This window comes from Micropterus dolomieu, linkage group LG13 (genome assembly GCF_021292245.1).
Source record: "Micropterus dolomieu isolate WLL.071019.BEF.003 ecotype Adirondacks linkage group LG13, ASM2129224v1, whole genome shotgun sequence".
Taxonomy (NCBI): Eukaryota; Metazoa; Chordata; class Actinopteri; order Centrarchiformes; family Centrarchidae; genus Micropterus; species Micropterus dolomieu.
The window spans coordinates 7468793-7488687 of record NC_060162.1 but is presented as its reverse complement, the minus strand read 5'-3'; the positions used below and the strand labels follow the sequence as shown (position 1 = coordinate 7488687).

The 19895-nt window shown below is 39.6% G+C and overlaps 1 long non-coding RNA gene across 1 annotated transcript; it reads left to right on the top strand.

Annotated features, from left to right (window-relative positions):
• Positions 1–1042: 1042 nt before the first annotated feature.
• On the top strand, positions 1043–19694 carry LOC123982146. The gene is made up of 3 exons (XR_006827912.1): positions 1043–1096; positions 1504–1661; positions 19569–19694. It is a non-coding gene; the product is annotated as an uncharacterized LOC123982146 (long non-coding RNA).
• The last annotated feature ends 201 nt before the right edge of the window (positions 19695–19895 follow it).

The window sequence follows — 19895 nt, the reverse complement described above, 5'->3', positions numbered from 1 at the left end:
AAATGCCCTTCCAACATGTCTTGCTGTTCGTCTATCATAGACAAAACTGTTGCCTTATCAACATTTATTCTCTATCGGTTTGTTTTTATTTAAGCAATTGATTCAGTGAAGCTATTTTATAATAAAAAGTAGGCTAGTTTATAGTCTTGACCGCATGGAAATAAAATATATCGCTGCAATGTCTAGGCCCATGCCAAATCATTTTAATTGGCTCATGCATTACTGTATGTGGAAAATGCTGCCACATATCACTTGTTCTTAGAGTATTTTCTTTCTTTCAACCTTTTTCATACTGATCACATACATGGATGCTTACATTTCAGGGGGAAAATGAAAGAGTCATACTTCCCTTCAAAATGATTTCATCTTAATTATTAAAAGTTATATCATTTGATTGTTGTTACTGATGCATTATGTATTTTTTATCAGGTTTAGTTGAAGCTAATTTGAACTTGACTTTGTTTATATACTATTGGGGAGTTCAGTGTATAACATCATATTTGATTAAATGTTTTGTATGAAAGATCTTGATCTTCAGAATAACTAATATCTGACAAATAAATGGGATGGAGTAAAAAGTACAATATTCCTAGCTGAAATGTATAAAAGTATAGCATAAAATGGAAATACTTAAGCAATGCTCAACAATGTAAAAAAGTACTTGAATGTGTTACTTTCAGGCTTTAGAATTGAGTATAGAGATGATGAATTTAATTATTTTGCCTGATGAGACGTGACTGTGGCTAAGGAGGTAGAGCAGGTTATCCACTGATCACAGAGTTGTTCCTCCTTCGCTGTTGTTCTTTGGCAAGGTACTGAACACCAAATTGCTCCCGATGGTTAGGCCAGTTGCCTTGCACAGTAGCTGTGTGAGTGTGTGTGTGAGAAGGGGTGAATGAGAGGTCTATATAAATGCAGCCATTTAGAGTGTTTGGGCATCTCCCTGACCTTCCTGTTAACTTTGTTGCACCTGTAAGGGCGGGACAAATTACATTTTTATCTTCTTATTGAATTCCAGTGACCTCATATTATTCCCATTACAGCTAACTGAATCCACAACTTCAACATGAGCAAAGGTCTCATCAGACAGAATAAGGTGAGTGTGCGGGGCCTTTCATTTGAAATTTTGGGGTTAAATGAAAATGACTAGTTTGTGTGTGTGTGTCAGTTTAACATTATGCTTTGTGTCTAGAGCTATGTAGAATATTACTTTAATACTTAGACACTGTGTTTTTTTGTTGGCAGTCCAGTACTTATGCCATTGTGAATGTCAACAATATGCTCTTAATTGGGTGGTCATGTGGTTGTGAAGCTGTTCTGCTTCTTCTTCCTTGTGACTGTCTGAACCACATTATACGCTAATAGCTCAGTGGTCCGTAGATAGACTCGCTGAAATGAATTCTGTTCTGGTGGCACTAAGATGCATAACTCATGTTGGTAATGGCATCAGGGTAAGTTCATATCCGTATTCTCTAATGCGGACTCTCATTTGTCTGTCAGCAGATTTTGGCTGGTCTGTGAAAGAAGCAATACAGGGCCAGACTGAGAAGAGTTCAAACATTAGGAAAATGATTATCAGGATAGTGTGATAGAGTGCACGACACCTGCTTCCTGTGCCTCTGATTGTGTTTGCTGCTTCCAAGATGCGTTCCATCAGATTGGTAAGTTGAATGTGTGCAGAACATAGACTGTGTGGTCTACGGCACAGGCGTGTGCATGCATGCATAAGCGCATGTGTTTTTGTGTGCTACTAGCAGTGCTACTAACTGAGTTTCAGCTCACTCAATGAGGATTTGATTATGGGGCAGGGGAATGAGATCGCTGAGTAATGAAAGTGGAATGCTCCAGACAGAAAGAGGAACATTTGTTTGGCGGCAGGAGCCCTTCCCTGCGTGGTGGTACACAGCCCACACACTGGACAGCAGGAGACACATCTCACTGGCCAATATTAAAGTTTGTCTCAGAAGCGTGAAGCTACAGTGGATACCACTAAGCACAGCAGACCCTTTAATCATGCCTGATGAAATGTTATTAAGAGTTGCAAAGGAAAACAGGGACAGTGCATGTGTGTTTGTTTGTCTTTGGATTTTTACTGCAGGACTTGTGTGTGAGAGAAAACACCCAGCTCCAGTTAGATTAATTAATACACAGCAGTTCCTGGCATATTTTTACCTTGCAGTTTTTGCAAAAATAAAAATCCAATTATGTTGACAGGTCTGGTAATTCTATGCACCCTAGTTCGTGCGAAGTGAGGACAAGATAATGTATCTCCTCACTTCCTAGTATACTAGTAGAGGATTGTGATGAGGGCAGTAGTGAACAAGTGATGAATGGAAAATAAAATCAAAGATTCTGAATGTCAACACAGGGAATAGGAGATGATGGAGCACCACTGTGATTTGGAAGAATTTGATGAAAAAGCTGTTCAAACAGAGCAAAGCTGAACAGGGATGTTGATTTAATGTGGCTGCTTGTATGGATATTTCTCCTCAAGATTTATTTCCTGCCCATTGAGCTCAAAATGCAAATTGTTGGATTGTCTTGGTTGCATGCAGATGAAACACCAGTCCCTGCACACACAACCCAGTGGTGTAACTAAGTACATGTAGTCAATTACTGTACTTAAGTACAACTTTGAGGTACTTCTGCTTTGCTTGAGTATTTCCATTTTATGCTACTTTATACCTCTTCTCCACTACTACTACATTTCAGAGGGAACTCTGGTACATTTTACTCCACTACATTTATCTGGCAGGTATAGTTACTAGTTACTTTTCAGATCAAGATTTTAGACCCACTACCCAGCAATATATACAAATTTAAATGAGTTAAAATGTTTTACCATGACAACATTCAACACTCAGATGTTGCTTGGACAGTAATGAAGCAGGAATAAAATAATAAAAAAGTACATATACTTTTGTGTTATTGCTACTTAGATTTAATTTTAAAAATGTCAGCATTTCTTCCACTACTGCCACATACACAGTGTCTCTCACTCTCTTTACTTCATTTGTGATTGCAAAATTAACTAAAAAAGTGAGATTTGGCGTAGCTGTCCAAGTTTCTCAGAAAAAAAATATTAACCTTCCAAAATGTGTCCTTATTTGAGAAAGTGCCCAGTTCTTTTACCAGTTGAGTTATTTTCTTCTTCCCAGTTAGGTTTTGCGAGTAGAGTGTGTGTGTGTGTGTGTGGAAAAAGAGGGGAGTGAGAGACAGAAAAGTGAGTTAATAAAGAGCTCCAGTTTAAATTTAGGTCCTAATACAATTTGTGTCTTTCCTCTCAGGCATGCTGCCATTACTTCCCCCTTTCATCACTTTCTCTCCTTGTGCTTTCTGCAGGGTTGATGTTACAGATTATATTAGAGATCTTTTTCACGCTTCTATGTCTCTGTTTATTCAGTGTACTGCAAACGTGGTCTGGATGCGTCCAGGACCTTGAACAGTTCCGTGCCTACAGGGAGAGCTCCATAAAAGTGTGATTCTAAGGTCCCACGTGTGTTGATCTTGAGTCAGTATTAATGCATTGGATAATCACTCCATCAGCATTCAGCCTTCAGACCTTGAGAGGATAAAGGAGAAAATGTCCAAATGCTGTACAGAGAATGAGAAAGGAAAGGGGAAGGGAGGAGGAGGGAAAAGAGAAATGAACTAAATCCACCAGATACACTGCTACAAGAGCAATTCAAGAGTCTATGTAGGAATGAAGTCAAACACATTATAAGGCCTGTCCAATCACCACATCCAAAAATCATTAAAGCTTTATGGGAAGTTCAGAATCACAGAGATGAATTAGATCGTTAACATCTAACGTCCATGACCTAACCTCGTTCATCAAAGCACTGGAAGCTTTCCTTATTTGAAGATGGATTAATATCTCACTAAATAGAGCTGAGGACTTTTACAGAACACTGAAATGGTTTTAGACATTTCTGCAATAGACAATTCGTTTCAACCGCACAGTGATTGTTCATTCATAGCTTAACAACTGTAACATGTCATGGTAGATCAAGCTTTGGGTTTCTCCACAGGTTTAAGCAGTGTGCATGGGCACTACAAGAGTGAGACTCACTGTTGAAAGACTTTCAACTGTGGCTTTTTATAAGCCTTTCCAAAACCAAAAATACAGAAGAAAAGTTTGAGGAATAGATTAAACAGTGAGTTATGCAAATTCTAGGGTAATTAACTTTAGGGTGTCGTCAGCTAACATTATTTTGTAGGGTTACATCATTAAAAGCCCCCTTCAGGACTGGGACATCCACTGTAGCACTTCACTGCATAGAAGAAAATATATGTAATACATACGGAATAGATTAAAAAATATACTGTAAATTTAAATCCAATCAGTGTTTAGTGGAAAGTAAGAATATCTGTCTTACTTTGGGTATTGACACTGCAACAATGTCATTAGCTGACACTGGCCCAGACATTAGCTGAGATGGCGCTATGTTAGCTGAAAATATTGGTTAGTCCTCATTCTCAAAGCCTTTTCTCTTGTAACGTTAACACTAGAACTACCAGAAACTACTAGAATGCAGTCATTCTGACCGCTCATACATTATTTGCATATAATTTCAATAATCAATATAAAATCTAAGACTAAATTGATCTGTAATGTTAGGATAGAAAATAACCTCATGACATGATACAATAACTTGTAAAAACATCACTAATATGCATTTCAATGCATAGTAAAAACCTTTATGGACATATATGAAATATCCCAAAATGGCCAGTCAGTCAATCTGAATGTCAGAGGAAAAGAACATGAAAATTTGCTAAACTTTAAGAAAACAAACTGATTTGGGGGGGTCAAACACCACAATTTCCATCAGTTTCACTGACACCTATGGATCAATTACTCACAGTCAACACAGGTAATGTTCTACCTTCCACACACTACCTTGTTACATTTGTCACTAGTGTCCTGCTCAATAATTTCAATTTGAACTACCTGAAAACCGCTCGAATGTAGTCCAGCCTTTACTTCCGTAACCCATGTGTAGGCGTAGCGTATATGTGTGTAGTGGCAGAAGAGGAACACTTGCTGAAGAGACCAAGCCCCAGCTTCACTGGTGTTGTGGCGAGTTGTCCGCACATCGCGGAACTTTCGGATCATTTATCACCGGCTCGCTATCACCGCGCACAAAAACACACATAATTCGACTATAGGCGGGACTTGACGATTCTGATTTGACTATGTAAATCCTTAGTCAGGGACAGCCCTACTGTGATGTAGAGACAGTGCACGGTTAAAAATTTACGTATGAAAGATTGGATAGTAGTCTTTAACTAGGTAGTGTGCATGTGCAACTCCCAACAAAGTAGCTACAGCAGAGTGGTCAACACGCAGGGTGAAAAGAGGTGCTGCAGCAATGTGCAGGAAAAAAATATGGTGTTTTTTGAACATTTAACCATGTAAACCTATTCTGGTGCAATCTCTAAATGAAATTGTGAACCTGAAAATGAGAATAATATGACCACTTTAATACAGTTTGAAAATACAAACAATGAAGCATAAATCCCATGATTATCATACCTGTTAAATTATGTTCTTCTTTAAATTAAGCATCCAAACAGGGTAGCCTGTATGTAATAGGGCAAACTGGCTCTATCCTGCTGTACAAAAACAATGCTGCTGCTTTATTTACATGCCTTCTGCATTGCTCATTCACTGGTAAAGTTGTTGATTCTTTACCTCGGATATAATTCTTTAGCCTCAGTCTTCAGTTATATCATGTATCTTGCCATCAAAGACATAATATTTAAGACTGTTTTATTATTGTTTCAAAACAAGCTAACCAAACACAAAGTTTTCAGCCATGGAGGAAACTTATTTTAGCTACAGTGCCTAGCTAGATATGATCAAATCTGCCAGCGACAGTTGTCATTTTAGCCCTTTATCCATCTTTTGTACAGCTGCTGGAATTTAATGCTGGAGACACTGATATGAACTGATTGTTCTGTAGGTGGCGTAGGCTGCTGTGAGGGTTGCTGAACCCACACAGTTTGCTACAGTAAACACAGGCAACTCTAAGCCCCAGGGTGGAGAAGGCTACAGGCCATCCCTCAGGCCCTGCTTTTGATTCACTGACTAAGCACTGTGATTTGACTAATGCAGACATTTACAGCAACAGCACAAACCCTAAATTGACAAATACCGTGCATCTGACATGTACACCTTCAGCCATAAACGTACCCATTCCAAAAAGACACTCTGCGACACGCTTACTGTAGATGCTCTTTTATTCAGCACTTCCAGTCTGATAACGTGATGGTATGCGCTGCTTACAACCACACTGTCAAACATCTTTACAGTCGAGTGACTGTATGGGTTTAGAAGGTTTCAGTGTGTCTATATTAGCCTATTTATTTTCCAATGTATCTCTTCAGTTTGATGCTTCAACCCTCTATTAAAATGAAGGTTTGTGTATTCTCCCTTCATCTTTTAATTATCCGTTCCATTTATTTCTTTATTCACTACATCTAGTGTCTGTGCTGAGATAGTATCATCCCCACTCAGTCTGTGCAGTCAGTTCTCCATGTTTCTCTGCCCCTGAATAGGCTGCAGTGCTGTTCGTGTGTGTTGTTGCTTGTGGGCTTATGTCAGCGAACAACTGCTATGGCTCTGATTTGTGTGTGTGTGTGTGTGTGTCTGCGCATGTGTCTGCGTGTGTTTGAGTGACATGGCGCTGCTCACAGCCCCTGGAGGGACATCTCTGCCGTAGAGATCCATGCATCATAGTGCATCAGCTGTATACAAAATTGATGACCAGAGGTTATGTAGGTCAGGCCAGAATGATGCAGCAGACATTCACACAGGGACATTGGCAGGCAGTGGGAGAAAGGGAGAGGCTGAACAGACTGAAGGCCCTCATAGATAAACAGAAACACAAAAAATAGTCAAGAGAAATGCAGCAGGAGACGGATTGATGGACGAACAAAACAAGACAGTGGAGAGAGAACAGTATAAGGGGGAAGGACGGGGAGAGCTCACAGTCATTATTGATGTTACTATCTCTGTCATACGGTACCATCCTTTGTTTGCTCATCACACACAGCATCTCTGCGTGGTTCTTGTATTCATGTCAGAGCTAATTACAGGACGATACCGCCAGTTGCCAGATCAGTAGTTAGAGGATGGAGATGCATCTCAGCAATGTGCTTTCCACCCTACTAGGTTGCCAGATTTGCGAATGTCTTAATTACGCTGTATGAGCTCGCAGCAATGCCTCACCTTCTGCATGTCCACAAATAATAGCATTGCTAGGCTCCAGATTTCATCATCGTGTTTGCCTTGAAGGTCAACGCAGTGTATTTTAGCATTCAGCATTTAAGTGATTGTTACTGTAGCTGTGAAAGTAGAAATACCAAAGTTTAAAAATACTCCAATACAAGTAAATGTCCTGAATTCAAAATGTTACTTAAATAAAAGTACAGAAGCATTATCATCAAAATGTATTCAAAATTTCACAAGTAAAAGTACTCAGTATGCAGAATGGCACCTTTAATGTTGCTATTATATGATTATTTTCTTTTTATCACTAACAAATACGTGTAAAAATATTTAGATGTTGTAGCCAATCCACATGGAGCCAATTTTAGATACTTTATGTACCACTGGCTAGGTCAGTAGCATAGTACTATGTCATGTCATGTAAGATGTCGTTTTTCTTATGGGAAAAGTATCAGTGTCAGTCAAATGTAGTGGAGTAAAAGTATTTTTGTCTCTGACATGTAGTGGATTGGAAATACACTAGTAAAGTACATAAAAATTGTACTTAAGTACAGTACTTGGGTAAATGTACTTAGTTATATTCCACCACTCTGAATAATCAATACTTTCTGTCATTGGTTTTGTGATTGTACTTTGCAATTGTTGTTGTCATTATTCCTAATTATGAGGTGATTCAAACTGCTATAATCAATATTTTCAGATAAACAATGGATCAAGTGATTACATATACTGTATATAAAAGGTGTTGCTTGCAGGGACAAACCCACAGATAATTATCCTCCAAATCTGCTGATCCCCTTGGTTCTGCGTAGTGTTTTAGCATATTTTACATAACTGTTGTGGTTTTAGCATTTGGCAGCTAAAGAGACGGTAAAAGGAAAGACGATATTGGACTAACATTTATCAGATGGCCAGAAACACAATTCCAATTGAATGTGCTCCGTATCTGCTAGATGTGTAAATAAGCAACTGTTTGCTAACATGTTAGCAAAACAGTCTGTTAACTATGAATTCACTCATGACAGTTAATATAATATGTACAGTCCCCTCCAAAAGTATTGGAACGGTAAGGCAAATTCCTTTGTTTTTGTTGTTCACTGAAGACATTTGGGTTTAAGATCAAAAGATGAGTATGAGACAAGAGTTCAGAATTTCAGCTCTCATTTCCTGGTATTCGCATCTAGATGTGTTAAACAACTCAGGACATATCACCCTTTGTTTGAACCCACCCATTTTTCAAGTAAGCAAAACTATTGGAACACGTGACTGACAGATGTTTCTTGTTGCCCATGTGTTGCCTTTTAGGTTGATTGTCCAAACATTAAATAGCTCTGCATGACTAGTCTAAGTTTTCATCCTTGGTTCAAACCTAGAAAGACTGCATTTCCTGTTAAAGAGGATAAACCAACATGAAGACCAGAGAGCTGTCTATGGGAGAAAAGCAAGCCATTGGCAAGCTGAGAAAAGAAGGGAAATCGACCAGAGCCATTGGATAAACATCGGGGAATAGCAAGCACAACAATTCGGAACGTCCTGAAAAAGAAAGAAACTACTGGTGTACTGAGCAACAGACGTCGAACAGGTCGGCCAAGGAAAACAGTAGTTGACAGAAAACAGCTGTGAAGAAAACCCCCAAAACATCAGTAAGTGACATCACCAACGACCTCCAGAGCGCAGGGGTGAAGGTATCACAATCCACTGTTGGAAGAAGACTCTGAGAGCAGAAATATAGAGGCCACACCACAAGATGCAAACCACTCATCAGCAGGAAGAATCGGAAGGCCAGACTGAAATTTGCAAAGAAGTACAGTAATGAGATGCAAAAGATCTGGAACACAATCTTATGGACTGATGAGACCAAGATTAATCTCTACCAAAGTGATGGAAAGGCCAAAGTGTGGAGAAAGAAAGGAACTGCTTATGAGCCGAAGCATACAAGCTCATCTGTGAAGCATGGTGGAGGTCATGTCATGGCTTGGGCGTGCATGGCTGCTTCTGGAACAGGCTCATTAATATTTATTGATGATGTAACTGACGATGGTCGCAGCAGAATGAATTCAGAAGTGGACAGAAACATTTTGTCTGCCAATTTACGGAGAAATGCATTGAAACTAATTGGAAGGAAGTTGATCATGCAGCAGGACAATGACCCAAAGCACACTGCCAACAAAACAAAGGACTTCATCAGGGGGAAAAAGTGGAAGGTTTTAGACTGGCCAAGTCAATCAGCTGACCTTAAACCAATAGAGCTGCATTTCACTTCCTTAAGAGCAGACTGAAGGGAGAAACACCCCAAAACAAACAAGAACTGAAAGAAGCTGCGGTAACATACTGGAATAGCATCACAAATGAAGAATGCAACAGTTTGGTGAGCCAATTATTGCAAGCAAGGGTTATGACACCAAATATTAAATGTTATTTACTTTAAGATTATTTGTTCCATTACTTTTGCTCCCCTAAGAATGCTGTGGTCTAATACAAACGGTGATATGTACTAAGATGTTTAACACATCCAGATGTGAATACCAGGAAATAAAAGCTGAAATTCTGAACACTTGTCTCATACTCATCTTTTGATCTTAAATCCAAACGTCTTCAGTGAACAACAAAAACAAAGGAATTTGCCTTACTGTTCCAAGACTTTTGGAGGGGACTGTATGTGTGTCTCTTTGTTGGAACCTCAATCAGTTCACAAGATTTGGTTGATCTCTCTCAGCAAATTATATCTCACTAGTTATTATTGTCTGGAAATTGGATTTGCAAGTCTGACACTGTGTAAGAGTTTAATACATAAATTGTTCAATTATACATCACAAGTGAAATTGGTAGAACAGCACACCCAAACAAGAAAATGAACGCAGAGATGAGTAGACAAGAAAAGCGACTTAGTATTCAAAGTTGGTCCAGGGAAACTTTGCCAAAGCTGCTTGCAGTGATTTATGGAGGGTGAATATGTGTGATTTGTTCTTGAGAGCGAAAACTGCCCTCTCAGTTTAATAGTGATTTGAATGCGTCTCAGGATTCCTACATGAACATTATACACTAGCACTGTGGAGTTCAGTTAAACACTATTCAAAGCCCATCAAAGGGAGCATTCGGATTATAGTGATGTATTTGCTTCTCTGAGACATCACAGTGTGAGTGTTACAACTTCAAAGTTGCAACGGCAAGTTCCATTGGCTTGAACACTGGGGTGCCGTAGAAACTAAAAGACAAAATTCCCTAAGTGTAGAAAGGAAGACAGCCCATAAATCAGACAGAGTTGAATGTCGTCAGTGTGTTGTATGAGGATAATCTTTCTAACATCCAAAAGAGGTCTGGCTTTTATCTGCGTACTCTTTATGCTCCAGTTTTTGACAGTTGATGCCATTAGAACCTGCAGGGGGTGGTTACAATCTCGAGTACAACAACTGTACAATCTTAATGCGCCTCTGTGAAGCTTATCATTTATTTTTTGTGTTGAGAGACTATGTCAGAGAGATGGTGATGTAACTCGATTTTCATTGTTAAGGCTGTTTATGGTGTTACAATGGATTGCAGTGTATTATAAACTGTGCCTAATATTTTGTCCACCTCTCCTGACAGTGCATCTTTAATCAAGTTCAGACACTGTGCAGAAACCCTGGTATTTCCCCCCTTTTTAGATCTATGCCCCCCTTTCACTGCGTGTGACATAGTTTTCATCTTTTTGTGCTGTATCTGGAGGGTGCACAGGCAGGGGAATTCATCATCCTAATACACCGTGTATAAGCACTTGTTAAAAACCCCACACTGCATTTTTTCGATATTCATCATGGTTGTAATATTTCTGCTTTGGGTGCCTAAGGCAACTTCTGCAGCCGGTCAAAGAGCATCATTGAAAAGAGAAAAATCAAGCAGTATCTGGTGGAACTCCCAGATATGAAAGATATGGCTATTCAGGAATACTATTTTGACTGGGGGAGAGGTTCACACACACACACTAACACACACATAGCATGTCTAACTGTCTACTACCTGTGTGAAGATTTTTATTTGTTTTAAACCATTTTGCAATCACATTTAAAACAAATGAATATATGCTTATTACAACTAAATCATTGTTCAGTTAAATGACTCCAGTATTGTTGAGTTAATATGAACACAATGTACACAAATACAGTGTATGCACATGCTGTGTGTGTATCTATAAGAAAACACAATCTCACTTTAAACATATATATATATATATATAAACAATAATTTTAACCATGTTTTTGCGCTTCACATGCATGCATTCAAATATGTATATTATGTGCACCAAAATTGTACTTAGTGCATATGTTTTGTACTACACCACATACATGTTCATCACACAAATTCCAAAGCACATTAAACACAATTATGGCCACACACACACACACACACACACACACACACACACACACACACACACACACACACACACAGTAACATAGAAAGCCAGTAGCTTGCCTGTCTCATTGTAATTTCCTTTGACTTGTTTATTGCCTTTGTGCCACACACTAAAACAGAGACACACCGTTACACATTAAAAATTAAATGAGTTTGCCCGGCTCTGTGGATGATAATGATGCTGTTTAACTGTTTGCTTTGTTGATGCCCCCCAGGCAATGCAGTCCTCTGGGTTCGTGTGAATGCCATTAAAGCCAAGTAAATGTCATCTAGAGGGACAAATCATCCTTAGTTCCAAACCTGCCTGACTGTGTATTTTCCTTTTTAAAAATACATTAGAAATATAATTAGATGTCAAAATGTGCACTCCTTAGGGGTGACATTATTTTCCTACATATTTTCTGTGGTTTGTATCATTTTGTAGAACATCAGAAAAAATATAAATATACAGTAGGATGTGCTATAATTACTGCACTTGTGCATAGAGATTGTTTAGGTTGGCAGTTAGTGTAATAAATCGTTAATTACACTGAATGATATCTTACAGTGAAACAGTATTTTCTGGACACATGTAGTATGTTAGTGAGGTAAGAATATAGTGTGGCTGTCAAGTAATGCTTCGCTGAGAGCCTTTTCCTGGCACACGATTATTTTGAATGTGAGACAAGCGCAGAGTCACCACACAGTCAGCAGTCAAATGATGGAAAGTGGCAGTTTGATTTGATGGCACTGTTATAAATTCAATTTAATGAAGAAAAAAAAACGTGGTTTAGTGGTTCTCATAATGGGCCCCTGCAAAGGCCTTCTTTTTATATTATAATTCATCCTATATTTGGAGTAAAATGAAATTTCTGAACCCTTTATGTCCTTTATGTCCTGTTTCCTCCCAGTCAGCCCTGACATATCAATATGTTGCTGCGCTAATCAAGCCAAATGTCAACATACAATGTCTTTGATTTCATATGGACAGTAGAGCAGCTTAACTGCAGTTATGTATGTTGCATTTAGGTTTGTATCTGCACTGAGTGAAGACCTATTGAAAGGTAATGGCTGGGCCCTTGTTAGCCAGTCCATCGTGCAGCACCACAGATCAATGTTGATCACACTACCCAAAGACTCATGATCAGTTTGAGGACAAAATCAATAAGAGCCCAGTCTCCTAGCTCTCCCTTCTTAAATACTGGGCCCCACATGGGAAGAGATCAATAACCACACCAGAGGCAGGTGCGTGATCCAATTACACCTGTGTAGCAGCAAGCATCCATCTTCCTAGTTGGCATGGACACAGGAGCATTATCCCTCTGAAAACCTCACAATAACACATGCTGATGGAGCGAGAGAGAGACCAAAGTGCTCCAGTACAGTGGAGGAACAATCAGTCTCAACCACCCCTCCCCCTTTCTGTTGGCTAACACAGACAAGCAGCCGTCCTCTCTACAGATTTGCAGAGATGCTAGCTAGCAAACATGCGGTTGCTGTTCAACAATGTCTTGTTAAATCAAGACCACAGTACAACAATACTTTTATTTACAGTATGCAAGCTAGAACATGTATTAGGGTCAGGGTTCCTCTAAATAATTTATTTTTCACCAACAAATGTCACGGATATCATTTCTGCATTGTGCTTGCAATCTTCAAATTCTCAGTTATTGATGGAGTCATATAGATAAAATATGTCTGGTAATCGAATGAGCAGTGTAGCTGTACTTTGTCACATGAAGAGAGTCAAAATCCTATTTTTTTTGCTTTTTTTAGCAAAGATTAGTTGATTGATTTGCACGTTTGTATTTTTGTGCATCTCCTTCACAGATCTTACACATGGTTATACACCAGCCACACTGCGATTAACTGAATCAATTGATCGCACAAAGCTTTCTCCGAAAGCCCTTCTTAGACCAGTTGGGGTTATTAAACCATTGTAAACAAACAGGGATTTCAATCCAGCATTAAAACTACATGCCAGCAGATATACTCTCATCGAGGCGTCAAACTGTTATGATTACTCTATAAAGTCACCGCCTCTCTATTATTTCAGGAGGCTGAACAGTGAACAGAGTAAATCAACAACCCTGCAGAGCTGCTTTTGACAAGACATATGTTTTTCATTTTATAGGAGGAAGTTGTGGGTCTCTTACTGACATCTTCATATATCAGTGCTGTATGTGAATTGAGTGCATGCCTGAGTCAGATTTGTGTTGACAGATCCACATCATGTAAGAGTGTGCTGATCTGCAGCTGTCAGGGAACAGAGAGATGTTTTTAATATCCATTTCTCCAACTGGACACTGAGTAAATAAATCCTACTTCATATTGCCAAAAACACTCACTATTATCTTTTGCGTGGGATTGTTTATTTGATGTCTGTGAGAACAAGGAACTACAGAATTGATTTTGATAGCACAGTTTTGATCTGCTTACGCAACCCAACCCTAAATTGATGCCCAAAGCATGTAAAATTAAACTGCACCAATACTTCTCTGAATGAATCTGACACAATACGCTCAGCTTCTTCAGCTCCTTCAAATAGGCAGGGGAGGTAAACTGGCAGTGTGATGATGAGCAGGCCGGGCACTGTAGACTGCTCATTTTGAAATAGAATTTTTAATGCAATTTGAGCAAGCATCTGCAGGCTTCAACGGGATTCCTCTCTGTGTTTGATTTAGTTGTAATGGTATAAAAAAAAGATATTGTATTTGCAAATGAATCTGAGCCCTAATTCAGAACAGAGATTCCATCCAAACATCATTAGGTCTGAGTTTCCCCCCATCTATTCTAGGAGAAGCCAGGCTGCTATGAATGAGTAATTTGCATCACATTGGGCATCATTAGCAGCCTTTACGAATCTTTAGACAGGGAGAGTGTTGCTCCTTTTTATGATGAGACAAAAAGTCTTTCCCCTCAAACTCTGCAGGCAGGAGCAGATGCAATAACTTCTATGACAAACAAGATGGCTTTTCTTTTCTTCTAACATCTAATTTCAGTCTGTGTATAATTCATTATAGTAAATACCTTAAAAAAACTGATGTTAAAGTGACGTTGATTTACAGAGGTAGAAAAAAATATCTTGCAAGCTAGCGGCTCAGAACTCAGTCTTCGGCTGAATCATTTAAAAAAGAGAATCCTGTAAAAAGGTCTTAAATATGCTCCTGATTGCTACATACAAGACTTGGGCTAAAGCTACATTTTTCAGATGTGAAGATTCTCAGTCACCCAGGTCATAGTTCAAAGAGGGTTAAAGTCAAGGTCAACTGGACATTTTCCAGGCAAAAAGTCAGCATGTTAGCGAACTGTGGAAGACACTGGAAAATTAGGGGCGTGTTGTTGTATTGCAGGGAAGTTGGTTAGCCCTTATATTATTATAAGGAAAAATGTAAATCTGTCTTAGCTAACAAGTTTAGTTGGAGTGGAGGAGGAGGACAGATCCACCAACATTGCCCAAATAAACTACTATACAGTAGTAGCATCCGTATTGGCTCCAACATAACACATTTGGAATACCATATTACACAGTGGATGTGCCAGTGGTCTGTTGAGGTGTATGCCCCAAATCTCTTACCAGTCTGCTGTATCCTGTAGTAGTAATAGTAGTAGTAGTAGTAGTAGTAACAAGCTTTGTTAAAATACCAAGTTTCTTTTTGTTGGTAAGTGTATTTTCTGTGCTTTGCATGTTAAATAGAGCTCCCAGTTAACACAGCAAATGTTGCTGTGATGCATACAATATTGGTTGTGAGTAATTTGTTCAGCACACCGCCATATCAGTGACTTTGTTAGCTTATTTCATTCTTTGTTTTAATATTTTCTGGAGCTTGTTTCCTTGAAGTTGGCTGTGCAAGCCCTATATACCATCCATCCATCCATCCATCCATCAACCGCTTATCCTGCGCACTGGGTCGCGGGGGGCTGGAGCCTATCCCAGCTGACATTGGGCGAAAGGCGGGGTACACCATCGCAGGGCCCCTATATACATTTTTATACCTATATATCCTATATAATAGGATTCTGATATTGACAGGTATGCACTTCATGTTTGTTTCGTTCACATTTAAATCAATATCAGTCAACAGTATCCTTCCCCGTGTATTTTTTCTGGAGCTTGTTACCACAAAGTTGGCTGTAGGAGATCTAATATTATTCTGTTGTTACCAGAATAAATGGCTGGTTGGAGCCAAAAATACTGGTTTGTGCCTCGCTCATTTCACAATGCAAGAGAGAGAACACATAACTGGGACACAAATCCATCCTGTTCCACACCTGATCCTAATTCCATACAATTGCGTTGTTATGTTTTTGGTTTTGGATTACACAGCCCTCCAAACTCTTAAAATGCTCTATGTACATCGCTTCATCATATCAATAAATCCAAAGGTTGCCTCAGAATTGAGCTTCAGAACAATGTTTTTGAATAGTAAGAGAGCTACGTATTTACAGAAAAATGTTTTTAACGGAACTTGCTTTATTTAGTCTTTTTTAGAAAACGGATACTAACACATTTTTTCTCTAATGATAATTGTACTTGCTCCACCTTAGTAGAAGTCAACGCTTTTCTTTATCTAAACAACTGGGCGCTTGGTGAGGGGAGGAGACGAGAGAGAAGCTGAGGATTTGCCTGGAGTGAAAGTGGACAGGCTCCTCTCTGCCTCGGGGTAACTTGAGACTTCCCTCTCCTGTAGATGATGCAGCTTTCAGCCAAATAGTCTGCGAAGCCATGTTTCCCCACAGGATGATACGCTGCCTTCATTAAGCTATATTGCCTGCTAATGCTGCTCTCAGTTGATATTAAATAGCCACGTTCCACTGGCATAGATCATCCAGTGCATAGTTATCCAAGGAAGGTTAAAAATGAAGAGCAACTGAAGAAACACCTCTCATGTGATATATAGAGGATACTCTATAAAAATGGAGGCTCTTGCTTTTCTGTCCAACAAGTGTATATTGTTGAACTGCTGTACCTGCAGGCTGTGTATCAGCAGAGGATGATAGGTCTGTTATCACCACCCTCTGGGCCTGTCTGGCTTTCTCGCTGACTCCATCAACAGCAAAAAATAATACAAAAATGGTGAGTTGTCTCAGTCTTGGGTGGTGAGTGGTTGATGGGTTGGCAGCTAGTGTATGGGAAAAGAGATAAACAGTCATGATACAAAAATATCAATTCTGGTTTATTAGATAGAGCCTAGAGAGCCTCCTCACCTGCTATACTTTTACCGTTTGACATCTATGATCTGTGTTTCCTGCTACTCTAACTTATAAAAGTTACTGGGAGTGCATGCCGAGCCAATTAGAGATCACTCCCTCCATAGCACTCTTGACACAACTCTTGACACTGGGCGTCAGCCAGGGTTAGAGAAGGATTTGTCCAAGTAAATGTGCTTCAATGTGTTTCTTGGAGAGAGAGGACACATGCTCAGAGAGAGAGAGATGCTAAAGTAACACCTCAAAAAGCCTTCACTAGGCCATCTACTATCCTCAGTCTATTCTCTGGGCTCAGCAAAGTATCTTCACAACATCAGCAGCTTGGGCAAGTTAACTTGTGAAACTCACAAAGTAGCTTCTTTTTAAAATGTAGCTGCCATGCTTTTCCAGGTCACAAAAATTTTTAATTCATTGTAACTCAGCTGTTTTTCCATTTATTTAAAATGTTCACAATTTGTCCACTCAGTTCACGTAGCATTTTGCATCCTAATTTGTTTTTTTTTTAACTAATTACGTCTCAAATGTTCAGAGGAAGCTAAAAACGTATTTCACTTTTTTTACTCCAACCTTCTATAGTAAGGACGTATTAACACATCATGAACATCTTGGCCCCCTAAGACATGAGAAAATAAAACCTACCTCAGCTTGGGAGGGGGAGAGTAAAGTTTAGGAAACAACAATGTCCGACCACACACAGCAAGGATGAGAGCAGCAGACAATCACAGTGAGTGATGGAATAAAAAAGAGGAGTGAGAGAAAATTGGTGGTAAAAGTACAGATAGGGAAAGTAAACAAAGAGTCAGAGGGAACCAGAGAATATGCAGCGCAGGAGGAGAGAGGGATTTAAATTCAGCAGAGCAATAAATGTTCACTGAAAGACAAAATATGAGAGCCAGAGAAAGCGGAGGGGTATGGAGTGCCTGCGAAAAGATAATGTAGAGGGGAGGTGAGTGACAGGAGTAGATGGTGTCGGGAGCATCTTTCTACCTTTCTCTCCTCTTTCTCAAAAAGTGACAGATATGCACACACACAAATACATAGACGATTGCGCATCTTCATGCCAAAGTCAATACAGAGAGAGTGATTAAAACAAGGGGGAAATGGTGGGAGTAAAAACAAAAACAGCTTTCTCCTCATTATCAGGTTTAGAAAACAATAAAGGCGACAGATAGAAGTTATCTTTCTCTCTGCCTCAACAACTTATTGTTTTCTGTTTTTGTTCGTCTTTTCCCTTAATTCCCAAAACTGATCCATACCAGCAGTACATTGTCAACAGTGCCGTATTCCAAGTAACCATTGTTTTCTCTTCAGTGCACTCAGTCACAATGAACTTGCTGAGAAATTAAACTGAGGAGCCAAGGTCGGAGGTCCAGACTGAGGCTGAGTGCAGTCACCGAAGCTAAGCTAGGTGCTGGATGGTCAGTAAATCCCTCCGAAAGGTAGGGCCGCCCGCTTGTTAAATCACAATGTCTTTTGTTCTATTTTTACACACAAAAGATGCAATGTGTAAGAGTGGAGGATTTGGAGTTGTTTCCTTTGGCAGCCATTGGTAAAGGTACAAGAAATTAAGGTATTACTTTTGCTAATGAGTTGTTAGTAAAGTAATGTAATTACTTTTTCAACAAGTAATGTGTGATGACTCAGGATTTGTTGCCATCTTACCAAAATAACATTCATTTTCCTCTTAGCTCTATTTTGGTCTACACCAGCTCCTGAGAAAAATATCCACTATGTTCTCCAGCTGGTTGCTTACTTTGTCCGTCTGCTGTTTGGTGCTGGGTAAATAGCGTATGTTTTTTTTTTTATCAGAGCTTTTATTGCTGAAACAGCTGTAAACTAGGTTGATGAGAGCATGGTTTGCATACCTGAAAACCAAAACATTTAGCTAAAAGAGGCTAAAAGGCTCTGTGAACTTTTGTAGAGTTGGGAAAACAATTCTCTGTGTGTTTGCCATCAAGCAAAAGAAAAAACTGAGTTATAGTGCAGCTTTAAATGTCAGTGTCCATGAATACTCCAACAAGGAGATAAATCAGTCCCAACTTATAACATACAGTACCTCGGTACCTAAATAACGACTTAAAATATGAGCTCAGCGTCAATACTGCTTCATTCATTCACAACTCTGTGTCTGAATGCCAATCTCCACACCCATGGACTTTGAGGTGCGTTCCTGGGCGTCCGTAAGGGTCTAGGGCTGTCGCATGAGGGCAAGTTGCATGAGGGCTCTCCAGTCATTATACACACCGCATCTCTGCAGACTTTGCCCAAGGGAATTACCCACAGTTCATAGCGTTGTGCATTGAACATGGGGGTTACCAGAGGAAGCTGGCGTTTAAAAAAAAAACTAAACTAATTATTTGAAACTTATCTATGGATAAAAGCCTGGACGTCTCAGCTGTGAAGAAAGTAAAAATGTAAAATAAAAAGTTCCATATCCACAATTGTTTAGGCATAAGTCTAAGTAACGTAACGTGATATGCTGCAAAGTGCTTTGCTGTCCCATAGTACCACTTGGGCCCTAGCAGCTTCTTGAACTTAAGCACACACCAGGTGTGTCAACTAAGTCTGTGAGGGTTCAGAGCTTACGCTTTAGGGTGGAGATAGGGATTGGGCCTCTCTCTAATTCACTCTCTCTCTTCCTGCCTCTCCAATCAGGTGACCACGGGCGTTCACTCTTTAGCTCACCTATCAGATTCTTGCCACAATCTCCATCAGCCAATCATGCAGTCACCGTCAAACTTTCTTTCAGGATGAAATCGCTGCGGCCCTCCTCCACCCCATTCAGCTCCTGCTCATCAGAGCAAGGTCCAGTTCAACTCAGCTCAGCAGAAGCCCACTCCTCATCACATCCAGATCTCCAGCTTTTGTTCATCCCTTCATCGCCACCACCAGTGTCTAGACTCCATCAGGGGGGTTTTCTATACCACTATGATTTCATCACCCCCTTTAATACCATATCATCATGATAAGGGCTAACCACCAAAGACATTATTGTTCACCTAAAACTCTCCTGATTGAACTAAGTTCACTGTGATCGATTACCTATTGCAAGCTATTTTAAAATTTCTCTGCAAGT